At 32.5% G+C, this 13701-nt stretch overlaps 1 long non-coding RNA gene across 2 annotated transcripts; it reads right to left on the reverse strand.

Moving 5' to 3' along the window:
• Positions 1 to 4727: 4727 nt before the first annotated feature.
• Positions 4728 to 12775, reverse strand: LOC143043076 (uncharacterized). Of its 2 annotated transcripts, XR_012968179.1 has the most exons (4): positions 12703 to 12775; positions 10774 to 10946; positions 5142 to 5284; positions 4728 to 4837 (listed from the first exon to the last, which is right to left on the reverse strand). It is a non-coding gene; the product is annotated as an uncharacterized LOC143043076 (long non-coding RNA). The 2 variants fall into 2 exon arrangements; XR_012968178.1 differs by lacking the exon at positions 12703 to 12775 and having other exon boundaries at positions 10774 to 10979.
• Between the last annotated feature and the right edge of the window lie 926 nt (positions 12776 to 13701).

Genomic DNA, 13701 nt, shown 5'->3' on the forward strand with positions numbered 1-13701 from the left:
TGAGAGTACTCATATACTTGTGTGATATCTCACGTCAGCACTTTTATTGACATTAAGATAATGAACTCGGGCCTTTTTTTTTTATCAGAATCAGTTTTGTGGACTCAATTATTTGAATAGTAAACAAGTTTGCATTAAATCATCTTGTGGTTTGTTTTATCCATTGTTATAACTAGTTTGAACAGCACAAATTTTACATTTTCTTTTTCAACTCAGTGTTTTATATATTCTGAATGTGTTTTTAAATGATACTGTATTCGGAAAAAAACTCTTATCAAAGGATTTATTCTTCTTGTCTAATTTTTAACATTTTGTTTAGTTCTAAAGAAAAAAAAGAAGCAAAATATAGCAAAGAGACATTCAAACTCGAACATAATCTGACATTGCTAAAAAAGAAAAGGACAAATAAACAAACAATTATACGCTGAACACATCATAGAAAACTAAAGATTGAGCAACAGACACCCAACCAAACATTAGGTTGAGCTCAGGTGTTCCGGAAGGGTAGGTAGATCATGCTTAACATGTAGCACTCGTCATGTTTCTAATCTTCGTATTAACCTGGTGAAAAGTCTTATTCGGTAGGCCATATTCGTAAAAACAAAGTGGGCGGGATTTTATTTTCGACAATTTGAACATATTCGTTATAATCTGCTTATTGGATATTCCATAACAGCCATCAAACGCGTGTTTGCGCCCCCACAGCTTTCGAATAGAAGCTTTTAAGTAAACAGTTTGGAACTCTTGGTTCAATAGCTTCCTTTAAGCAGCAGCCCGTCATCAAAAGAAGTCATGATAAAGAATGCAAGCTAATATCGTATCCACAGGGAAATTTATATTGCATATGCTTGTGCTGCTGGAATGATGCTACTTAAAAATGAATAGTTGCATTTTTCTACAATTTGTCATGTAGTGTCTTTTATACTTTGCTATGTGATATGGGTGCTGTTCATTGTTTAGTGACCTATAGTTTCTAACATTTATATTGTTTTGGTCAATTGAGGGTATTGCCTCATTACCAATCACACGGTAGTACCACATATACTTTATTTATTTGGTGGATGATTAAGTTTATTTTCCAATACTACACTCGTACTCATGGTATGACAAGACATCTTTGATTTAAATGGTAGAGTTTGATTATATGTTGCAGTTCCTTTTAATAATCTTAGATTATGTTTTGAAAATATATCTTATTTTGTTTTGTTTTGGAAATTCTTCATTTTATTCATTAAAAGCCTTTCTACAACCCTTCTATTTTCTCACTTTTGTATCCTTCCCAATCTGTTTCTCCTTCTCCCTTTCTACCGTCACTCTGTCCACATTCTCAAATGATAGTGATTTACTTTGTTTAAAATGTCATAGTTTGTAAAATGAACAAATAAATGGTGACCTTGGCATATATATTTTTTTATGATTTTTTTTTCATATTCGTCCTCTTTCATAGGTAATATCTGCATAACAAAGCGATGATTGCAATTAACCTTACCTATGTCCGCTTCAATAGGCAGTACTGATCATTATTTCAGAAATAATTCATGGCAGTCATAGATTTGTTTCATTTGACCATGGGTTGGGCATTTATATTTAATTAGTTTACCCTGGCTGTTCCGTTTTACCCAATTTTGATAATATTAGTAGTATTGCATTATTCAATGGTTATATTTTTTTTAATCGCATTTTTCAATTATATATTTTCTTCCAATGCAATTTTATTTGTTCTGAGGCTTACAAGAAGCTTTAAAACGCCCGGTATTTACATTTGATTTTTTTGTTTAAGGAAACTTGTGACGTCACCTTGTTTCGTTGCCATGCCAAGACACATTAAATAAAGGCAACAGTAGTATACCGTTGTTCAAAACTCATAAATCTATGGACAAAAAACAAAATCGGGGTAACAAACTAAAACTGATGGAAACGCATTACATATTAGAGGAGAACAACGACACAACAAAATGTAACACACACAGCAACGGACTAAGCATTAGACAAAATCCGATGAGAATAACAAATATAACATCAAAACCAAATACATGAATTAGGGATAGAAAAGTACCGTGACATGTCTTATAGTAATGTAAATTCACACTCAAATATAGGAGAAAACAAACGACACAACGGAAACACAACGTAAAAATGTTACACACACAGAAACGAACTATGATATAATAATGGTCATTTTCCTGACTTGGTACAGGACATTTTTAAAGAAGAAAATGGTGTGTTGAACCTGGTTTTGTGGCATGCCAAACCTCGCACTTTGGTGGCATTGTTAAATATAACATCATTTCGCAGAATTTTCGTTTTATGAAATTTTACCATACAAATCAATTGAAATGAACGTTTGTGTTTATTTTGATGTAGAATAGAGATGCATATATCGTATCTGAGTCTTGGCCTTCGTAAACTGGGGGTTTTGATGTAAAAAAAAAATGAGAATATCTGGAAGTATAAATAAGTTGGTCGTAACGTGGAACAGCCGTTTTGTGTATTACTGCGTTTAAGCTAAAGGTAGATATATTGCCTTAACTTTATACTATTTGACGATAATAGGTCGTCATATAAGAATAACTAATGAAAGTATATTATAAATTCAAATATTTTGTATCAATGATTCTGATTGGAAGACAATAAGCGTATAATTCTCTATCTCCTGGTCTTAAACTTATGGAGCCGAAATTTTGAAAACTTACTTTGTGAAACATTCTTTTTATCAAATTTTATTAACTTCTGAAGCATTAAAGAAGCAATCAAACGCCTGAGGTGTTCTTTTGATGCCGAAAGCTAATCTATGACATCACATGGTTTATTTTAAAAGAAAATAACATCATTTCACGGAATTTTCATTTTAAAAGTTTTAACACTGAAATAATGATTCAATGATTTGTACTTATTCCATGCTGTGTTTATTATGCATAAGTACAGTATAGGGATCACTGTATTGTATTGAAATGTTTGTTGACGTCAATCGATGTTTTTACAGTCGCAAATATCCGTTCACTTGTGTCTGCTACACAACGACAAGTGAACTCAATTTGTTACATTAAAACTAACGATTAGTGTCCGCAAACATTCAAACACAATAAAGTCATCTTCTCTAAATTTTTCCGCAAAAACAATTCCACGTGTGTTGTTACTAAATGAGCCAGTATTATACATGACTAATCGGATTACAAATGTATATAAATATTGAACAGAATGACAACATTTGTATTGTGTTCTTTCTTCCCATTGCTGGAAAGACAAAGCAGCATTTTTGTACAACGTGAACACTCTTACATTAAACACTACGCATGGATGTGCTGCCAAAAAGCATCCCGCTGCACGTTTAAAATAACATTTACAACACAAATGAACGACAATTTTTAAAGGATGTTGTTTACACAGCATTATCAAAGTCGTATAAAGTAATTGTTGTGAATATGAATATAACATACGTATTTTTTATCATTTAATTTAAATCAATATGGTCAAACATAATAAAAAAAATCTAATGAAGTCTGCTTTGATTTACACTAATTTCATTTTCCGTCATATTTCAGATATTGTATTCCAGATGAGCACTAAACTCATTATGACAAGATACAACTCTTTACACATTTGAGCTGATTGGTTTGCGCAATATGGAGTTTCCTCTATTCGTAATTTCAATAATTGTTCATAGTTTCTACTAAAGGTACCACTGCAGTTCGCAATCTTTATCACCGAAAGTACACATCGAAGCATTGTCCTGAGTTTAGAGGTCTTCCTGTAAACAAAATTAGTACTAAGATTACAAAAAAGACATTCACTGTGTTTGTTGCTTCATAGATGAATAAACTATTTCAGTGTGGAGTTCCTGCATAACTGTTGTCTTATACTTTTTCTATTATCCATGAATTCTTTACTTTCTACGGTAAAAGTGATGAAACAAAACTGGTTTACAAAAATTGGATATTTTATGCAACTATGTGTTATTTGACCCGTTTTGTTTGTTTACCGGATTCTTAATATAATTTCAGTTGTTTGTACATATTGATCTCACTCTAAATTCAAACGAGCAAATAGTCCATCATGGTATTTGACAACACTCAAATAGAAAAACAGATGACTGATTTGATCAGGTTACTTTCACTCTTAACATGTATGTGAAGATAATCTCTCCATACCTATTGACGACTTCTGTATATATAACGTGTATGTTCACTTGTAACGAGGTTGCCGTTAATACATTTTTTTTATTCATTTATATCTTTGCAATCCAACTTGGAAACTGTCAATACTTTCATTTATTTCACGGAATTTTACAAGCTATTAAAAGTAAGCAGTGTTCAAAATTCTAACAAAAGTAATCTGGGTATTTAAGGTTGTTTGTTTAAACTGATTATAAACAATTAGTGTAGTGGTTCAAAAATGTTGTGAATATACTAGAGGGGCGAAAAATACTAGAGGTACAGTCCAACTCTTACATCGAAAATAAACTGACAACGGCTTGTCTAAAAAAGAAAAGACAAACAGACAAATTATACATGTAGTACACAAAACACAACATATAAACCTAAAGAATAAGCAACACGAACCCCATTAAAAACTTTTAGTGATCTCAGGTGGTCCGGGCGGAAGGGTAAGCCGATCTTGCTCCACATGTGGCACCCGTCTTGTTACTCATTACAAACTCCGTAAAAAGTCTAATTAATGATACTTTGTAGATAGACTGGTATGGGGTATAAATGTACTTACTCGCAATTGTCGCTGAAAATATACAATGTCACATCATACATGTAAGGTGAAGAACATCTATTTATGGCATCTACTCCTTCACTACTGTTTTTCAAACAAAACGTTACAGCTTGCAGTTCTGTTATTATAAATCTTACGGTTAATGCCATTCAAGACATATATTAAAAAATCTGACACAGAATTGCTCAGTGTAATTTAGTTATAACAACACTGAAAGCTGCGTAAATGTATAACAAAAATACTTATCTTAAGACAATTAAATTTTTTTTTTCGATTTTGGATGGTTCATTTTTGATTGATATTCTCATTTTCCTTGTTTCATGACATAAAATATTTCATCAACTCTGTCGAAAATAACACCTAACAAGCGTGTTAATATCTAATTCTGAAAATTAAAAATCTATTATAATTGTTGTGCTTACCCTCTTTTTGTTTGCAGAATTGTGTAAAGAATTCTGCAATCATGACAGAAGATGGTAGTATGGAGACAAATTTTTCCGTGTAAGAACAATGGTTTAAGTTATGCTCTGTATAGCAGGTTGGCGAGGTAGCAACGCTTGTCTTGCTGAAAAGGATATTAAACCGAATTTTATGCGTTATCTATTTAAAAGATGTTACTACGGACGACTTTTTTGATTGGCATATAATGTATCTTTAGTTTAAACATATTTATTCATTATCAATACAAATATATCATCATACAAAATACACAATAATAATAGGATTTGGAAACAAGCTATATATAGCTTATATTAATCCGTTTCCTTGAAATACCAACACCAGTTACCTATTACATAAATATAGCATGCAATGTTACTATGATATGGAACAAGTATAAACTAAGTAACTATATAACAAAAAAGAAGAAAGGAGAAAAAAAACCTCATTTTAAAATAATGAAAATAAATACAACAAAAGAAGAAAAAAAAAGTAAAAAAAAGAAATGTATCTTTGAATTCCTTGTACTGGTATTTCCAACAACATGTATGAAGATAAAATTATGACTTATTTTGCTAAGATTGAAATCGGACTCTGATGTGTTGAAGAGTTGTCTCGTTGCCTACTACTACAAAATAGAGTTTAATGACGACTACAATTGCGGGGATTGCGCAAGATTACCTTATATAAAAACATTAAAATTTATTATTATTTAGGAGTTAACCTGTATTATTTATTCATATTATAATTAATTGTGAGTTTTTTCCCTTAAATTTAATGTTGATATTTGAATCTGTACTAAAGTGTCTATTTTAATTATCTTATTTATCTTGTGTTTAATTTATAGAGAGATGAAAAGTTGATGTGAGCTTATTATTTTTAACTTAGTCGGCTTTGTTTATAAATAGTGAATAATTTGGTATGTAGGTCGGTTTGTTGTTTATACATGAAAACTGGAAGTATCAAATAATCTTGGATAGACATATCTGACTTTTCCAAATACGCCAATCCTAGGAGGGGACTGACATATTCCCGTACATGGTATATACATTAATACAATTATACCGTGGCTCGTACGACTTTGGTAAATCGTGATTCTCTGTATATTGAATTTGACTAAAGATAGCACCTTCACTTAAAAAAGATTCTTAAACTTACATTCTAGAAAAAAGTATATATAGCATAACCGTGTATGTATAATTAAAAACTATAAGATTAATATATTTTTTAGCATATGTGTGTGTCTCGTTACCAATCTCCTCATTGTATATTTAGATAAATGTGTTTTAAAACTAGAGGCTCTAAAGAGCCTGTGTCGCTCACATTGGTCTATGTGCATAATAAACAAAGGACACAAATGGATTCATGACAAAATTGTATTTTGGTGATGGTGATGTGTTTGAAGTTCTTACTTTACTGAACGTTCTTGCTTCTTACAATTATATCTATAAGGAACATTGCCCATTAGTAACAGAGAAAAATATTTGGTAAAAATTTACATAAATTTACCAAATTAATGAAAATTGTTAAAAATTGACTATAAAGGGCAATAACTCCTTAAGGGGTCAATTGACCATTTAGGTCATGTTGACTTATTTGTAGATCTTACTTTGATGAACATTATCGCTTTTACAGTTTATCGCTATCTATAATAGTATTCAAGATAATAACCAAAAACAGCAAAATTTCTTTAAAAATTACCAATTGGAGGGCAGCAACTCAACAACCGGTTGTCCAATTCATTTGAATATTTCAGGGCAGATATATATTCACTTGATTAACAATTTAACTCCTTGTCAGATTTCCTCTAAATGCTTTGGTTTCAGAGTTATAAGCAAAAAACTACATTTTACCCCTGTTCTATTTTTAGCCGTGGTGGCCATCTTGGTTGGATGGCCAGGTCATCGGACACATTTGTCAAACAAGGTACCTCAAAGATGAGTGTGGCCAAGTTTGAATTAATTTGGCCCAGTAATTTCAGAGGAGAAGATTTTTGTAAAAGATAACTAAGATTTACGAAAAATGGTTAAAAATTGACTATAAAGGGCAATAACTCCTAAAGGAGTCATCTGACCATTTCGGTAATGTTGACTTATTTGTAAATCTTACTTTGATGAACATTATTGCTGTTTATAGTTTATCTCTATCTATAATAATATTCAAGATAATAACCAAAAACAGCAAAATTTCCTCAAAATTACCAATTCAGGGGCAGCAACCCAACAACGGGTCATTTTTACCCCACATCAGATTTCCTCTAAATGCTTTGGTTTTTGAGTTATAAGCCAAAAACTGCATTTTACCCCGTTGTTCTATTTTTAGCCGTGGCGGCCATCTTGGTTGGTTGACCGGGTAACGCCACACATTTTTTAAACTAGATAACCCAAAGATGACTGTGGCCAAGATTGGATTAATTTGGCCTAGTAGTTTCAGAGGAGAAGATTTTTGTAAAAGATTACTTAGATTTATGAAAAATGGTTAAACATTGACTATAAAGGGCAATAACTCCTAAAGGGGTCAACTGACCATTTCGGTCATGTTGACTTATTTGTAAATCTTACTTTGATAAATATTATTGCTGTTTACAGTTTATCTCTATCTATAATAATATTCAAGATAATAACCAAAAACGGCAAAATTTCCTCAAAATTACCAATTCAGGGGCAGCAACCCAACAACGGGTTGACCGATTCATCTGAAAATTTCAGGGCAGATAGATCTTGACCTGATAAACATTTTTATACCGTCTGAATTCCTCTAAATGTTTTGGTTTTTGAGTTATACGCCAAAAACTGCATTTTACCACTATGTTCTATTTTTAGCCGTGGCGGCCATCTTGGTTGGTTGACCGGGTCACGCCACACATTTTTTAAACTAGATACCCCAAAGATGATTGTTGGGCAAGTTTGGATTAATTTGGCCTAGTAGTTTCAGAGGAGAAGATTTTTGTAAAAGATTACTTAGATTTATGAAAAATGGTTAACAATTGACTATAAAGGGCAATAACTCCTAAAGGGGTCAACTGACCATTTCGGTCATGTTGACTTATTTGTAAATCTTACTTTGATAAATATTATTGCTGTTTACAGTTTATCTCTATCTATAATAATATTCAAGATAATAACCAAAAACAGCAAAATTTCCTCAAAATTACCAATTCAGGGGCAGCAACCCAACAACGGGTTGACCGATTCATCTAAAAATTTCAGGGCAGATAGATCTTAACCTGATAAACATTTTTACCCCACATCAGATTTCCTCTAAATGCTTTGGTTTTTGAGTTATACGCCAAAAACTGCATTTTACCCCGTTGTTCTATTTTTAGCCGTGGCGGCCATCTTGGTTGGTTGACCGGGTCACGCCACACATTTTTTAAACTAGATAACCCAAAGATGATTGTTGCTAACTTTGAATTAATTTGGCCCATTAGTTTCAGAGGAGAAGATTTTTGTAAAAGATTACTTAGATTTATGAAAAATGGTTAAAAATTGACTATAAAGGGCAATAACTCCTTAAGGGGTCAACTGACCATTTCGGTCATGTTGACTTATTTGTAAATCTTACTTTGATAAATATTATTGCTGTTTACAGTTTATCTCTTTCTATAATAATATTCAAGATAATAACCAAAAACGACAAAATTTCCTCAAAATTACCAATTCAGGGGCAGCAACCCAACAACAGGTTGACCGATTCATCTAAAAATTTCAGGGCAGATAGATCTTGACCTGATAAACATTTTTACCCCCATCAGATTTCCTCTAAATGCTTTGGTTTTTGAGTTATAAGCCAAAAACTGCATTTTACCCCGTTGTTCTATTTTTAGCCGTGGCGGCCATCTTGGTTGGTTGACCGGGTCACGCCACACATTTTTTAAACAAGATAACCCAAAGATGACTGTGGCCAAGTTTGGATTAATTTGGCCTAGTAGTTTCAGAGGAGAAGATTTTTGTAAAAGATTACTTAGATTTATGAAAAATGGTTAACAATTGACTATAAAGGGCAATAACTCCTAAAGGGGTCAACTGACCATTTCGGTCATGTTGACTTATTTGTAAATCTTACTTTGATAAATATTTTTGCTGTTTACAGTTTATCTCTATCTATAATAATATTCAAGATAATAACCAAAAACGGCAAAATTTCTTCAAAATTACCAATTCAGGGGCAGCAACCCAACAACGGGTGGACCGATTCATCTGAAAATTTCAGGGCAGATAGATCTTGACCTGATAAACATTTTTATACCGTCTGAATTCCTCTAAATGTTTTGGTTTTTGAGTTATACGCCAAAAACTGCATTATACCACTATGTTCTATTTTTAGCCGTGGCGGCCATCTTGGTTAGTTGACCGGGTCACGCCACACATTTTTTAAACTAGATACCCCAAATATGATTGTTGCTACCTTTGGATTAATTTGGCCTATTAGTTTCAGAGGAGAAGATTTTTGTAAAAGATTACTTAGATTTATGAAAAATGGTTAAAAATTGACTATAAAGGGCAATAACTCCTTAAGGGGTCAACTGACCATTTCGGTCATGTTGACTTATTTGTAAATCTTACTTTGATAAATATTATTGCTGTTTACAGTTTATCTCTATCTATAATAATATTCAAGATAATAACCAAAAACGGCAAAATTTCCTCAAAATTACCAATTCAGGGGCAGCAACCCAACAACGGGTTGACCGATTCATCTGAAAATTTCAGGGCAGATAGATCTTGACCTGATAAACATTTTTACCCCACATCAAATTTTCTCTAAATGCTTTGGTTTTTGAGTTATAAGCCAAAAACTGCATTTTACCCCGTTGTTCTATTTTTAGCCGTGGCGGCCATCTTGGTTGGTTGACCGGGTCACGCCACACATTTTTTAACTAGATAACCCAAAGATGACTGTGGCCAAGTTTGGATTAATTTGGCCTAGTAGTTTCAGAGGAGAAGATTTTTGTAAAAGATTACTTAGATTTATGAAAAATGGTTAACAATTGACTATAAAGGGCAATAACTCCTAAAGGGGTCAACTGACCATTTCGGTCATGTTGACTTATTTGTAAATCTTACTTTGATAAATATTATTGCTGTTTACAGTTTATCTCTTTCTATAATAATATTCAAGATAATAACCAAAAACGGCAAAATTTCCTCAAAATTACCAATTCAGGGGCAGCAACCCAACAACGGGTTGACCGATTCATCTAAAAATTTCAGGGCAGATAGATCTTGACCTGATAAACATTTTTACTCCCATCAGATTTCCTCTAAATGCTTTGGTTTTTGAGTTATAAGCCAAAAACTGCATTTTACCCCGTTGTTCTATTTTTAGCCGTGGCGGCCATCTTAGTTGGTTGACCGGGTCACGCCATACATTTTTTAAACTAGATACCCCAATGATGATTGTGGCCAAGTTTGGTTTTATTTGGCCCAGCAGTTTCAGAGGAGAAGATTTTTGTAAAAGTTAACAACGACGACGGACGACGAACGACGGACGCAAAGTGAAGGGAAAAGCTCACTTGGCCCTTCGGGCCAGGTGAGCTAGAAAATCAGCAATTTACAAACAAATAATTGGGATTTTATATATAATAAAAAATCTAAATTTACGAACTAATATTACCTGCACAACAACTCGACAAGATCGCTTGTGATTTTTTTGCCCGGTCCCATGCAGGTTAGAAGATCACAACAGTCTGTGCAAGTATAGTTTTGTGGATATGGTATGGCATATAACGTCGTTGGTAATGAATGCGTTTTAATCTATGACTGAGAATGTAACCAGACACATGCTTCCTGATCAAAACAAAACAAGTATATATATATGAATGAAAAAACTCATCATAGTTACCAGGGTTCAAGTTCTGAATAGTACACGATCAAAGATCAAAAACATACAACAGAAATACCCGTAGGACATAAAAAGGTATATAAAAGTTTATTGACAGTAAACAAAGGTATGCTTGTACAATGGAATCAAAAGAAATCTCAAAGCAATGGATAAACAAAAAATATGCACATATGCTTAATTTTTGTTTCTTGTGTATATTTTGGAGTTCAGTATGACGTCTATTATCACTAAGCTAGTATATATATTTGTTTAGTGGCCAGCTGAAGGACGCCTCCGGGTGCGAGAGTTTCTCGCTGCATTGGTGACCTTCTTCTGTTGTCTGTTCTATGATCGGTTTGTTGTCTCTTTGACACATTCCCCATTTCCATTCTCAATTTCATTTTTACGTAATTGACATGGAGGCCAACATACATTTTTCATGAAAGGCAATAAAAATTCACATGAACATCAAGCGATGATTACCGAAACTTCTTCATTTTAATCAAAAGAAAAACAAAGGGCTATAACTACTAGTTGTAAACAGCAGTATAAAAGAAGGGGAAAAACATATACAATCAGAACATACACATAATACATGTAATATAGGATTCCTTTCCATGAATATAGAACACTTAACTATTTACTATTTCCAACAATGTAGCATTTGTGACTGTAAGCGCGTAACCCATTCACGGAGTATGAAACTCCTCGAAGCAATGTACCTAAGAGCAAATTTTGATCAAAAGTTACATCGAAAACGTCCAATGTAAAGGTAAAGATTTGTATGCAGTAGTTACACTTTCAAGAATGCTCCCTTTCTTTTAAACATACAGCAAACACTTTAAATATTTAAGTCCTATTAATTCAAAAATTAATTGTGACACGCCCTAGTTATAATTTTACCGATGTGTATCATTTTAACAATGTCATCACTATTTCAGCGATTTTCATAAAGTTTCAACGGTTTACTTTCAGTTGAAATGCCCAATTCTAAAATACAAGAAATTGAATGTGTTTATCAAAAAGGATTGAAATGTCTCGAAAAAGACAAGGGGAACAAATCTTAGTTATTATTATAGCTTGGCATGCTGTACTTGATATACATGCGGACGTGAAAGAAAACACTCTTCTCCGAAGATTACATTACATGAATATCACATCGACTATTTCATCATTTATACAAAAAAACCTGTTTTAACGAAAAATGTGAAAGAAACCGGTTTTAGTTTCTTTTTATAAATGCATAATGAATGTGGTTAGTTAAAGGATTGCAATTATATTTTTCTTTATGCTTGAACTTTTTATCTTTTTTGTCTCCTCGAAAGATTTAAAAGATAAATAGATACTATTCTTTTTATGTAATGATGATAAATAATGTCAGTACCTAGAATCAATTCTTCAAAATTTTTTTTTTTTTTTTTTTTTGGGGGGGGGATAAAGGAAGTGACGTTCTTTGACATAACCTTGGTTTATCAACTTTCTGCTCAGACGTGTTTTGAAGTAGGAGTAGCAGATGTAAGCACTTGAATACCGAATGAGTTCAAGTAAAGTTGGTATACTGCTACTAAGCTACATGTTAAAAAAATGACCAAATAATACATAGCTCATGGTGCTAGTGTATATACTGATGATGACAAAAAAAATTTCATATTTGTTAGTACGAGAAGCTGCTCAAAGTAATAATTAGTACGTAACTAGTCAAACAATGTTTTAAAAGTTTACCTGCACAAAGAACATTAAAGCCCAAGAGAATACCATTCTTAAAAAAGTAGTTGATAAAAAAACTCTGATCACGTGATATAAACTTGTCAATTGATAAAGACAAAACATCACTCTTGTTTCTGATAACACTTTTTATATATGGGGAACTGATGATAAATGTTAAGATCATATCCAAATTCCTTGTTAGTCAAAACATCGGAATTAGGGCGTTTTGCCTTTATTATCAACCTAATATTACGCAACAGATTCTTACTATAAAGATACAAACCTACATACTGGGAAAATATTTCGTATTGTACGACATATATTTTGCAATGTTAAGTTCAAATTCATTACTGCTCAAGTTACCAGATTGATTAACCATTAGATCAACTGAACTATCTTAACCTTATGCGTGATAGAGTATCACGGGTGTCATTCGGTTTATCGAGAGAAATGATCGTGAAAGAATATCTAACGGCGGTCAAGTATTGAGAGACGATCGTGAAAGTTCTGGTAACGGATCGTGAAAGACATTTAATGTACATTCTAGTTCAGAATCTTTGAAAAAATCGCTTAATTTTCAAAACGCGGAAAAAATCCGAACAAAAAAATATGTCTGTCAAAATGGTTTAACTTCCTCAACATAACTGTGAAAGAAGATAAAGAAAATATGAAGTACTTTTTGAAAAAACACAAAAGGCGCAATGCGTGTCTATGAAATTAATTACAAATAACACGCTTTTTGTACCTATAATGGTCATATTTCAGAATATCATGATATATTTGAAATTTGTTCTTTGGTGTATCTGATAGAACAGTAAAATTAAAGTATGTTCTTCCCTTAAAAGCGTTAATTTGTTAATGAAAACCTTGAATTTGTTGAATTTCTATCAAACTTGATCGTGAAAGATCAGGCAACGTATTATTTTGATCGTGAAAGAAAACGTGTGACCAGACTTAATACTAGTAATCAGAAATCACTATTTCTATTACCATTTGATAAACCTGCAACTAGTA

This window comes from Mytilus galloprovincialis, chromosome 8, assembly GCF_965363235.1.
Source record: "Mytilus galloprovincialis chromosome 8, xbMytGall1.hap1.1, whole genome shotgun sequence".
Taxonomy (NCBI): Eukaryota; Metazoa; Mollusca; class Bivalvia; order Mytilida; family Mytilidae; genus Mytilus; species Mytilus galloprovincialis.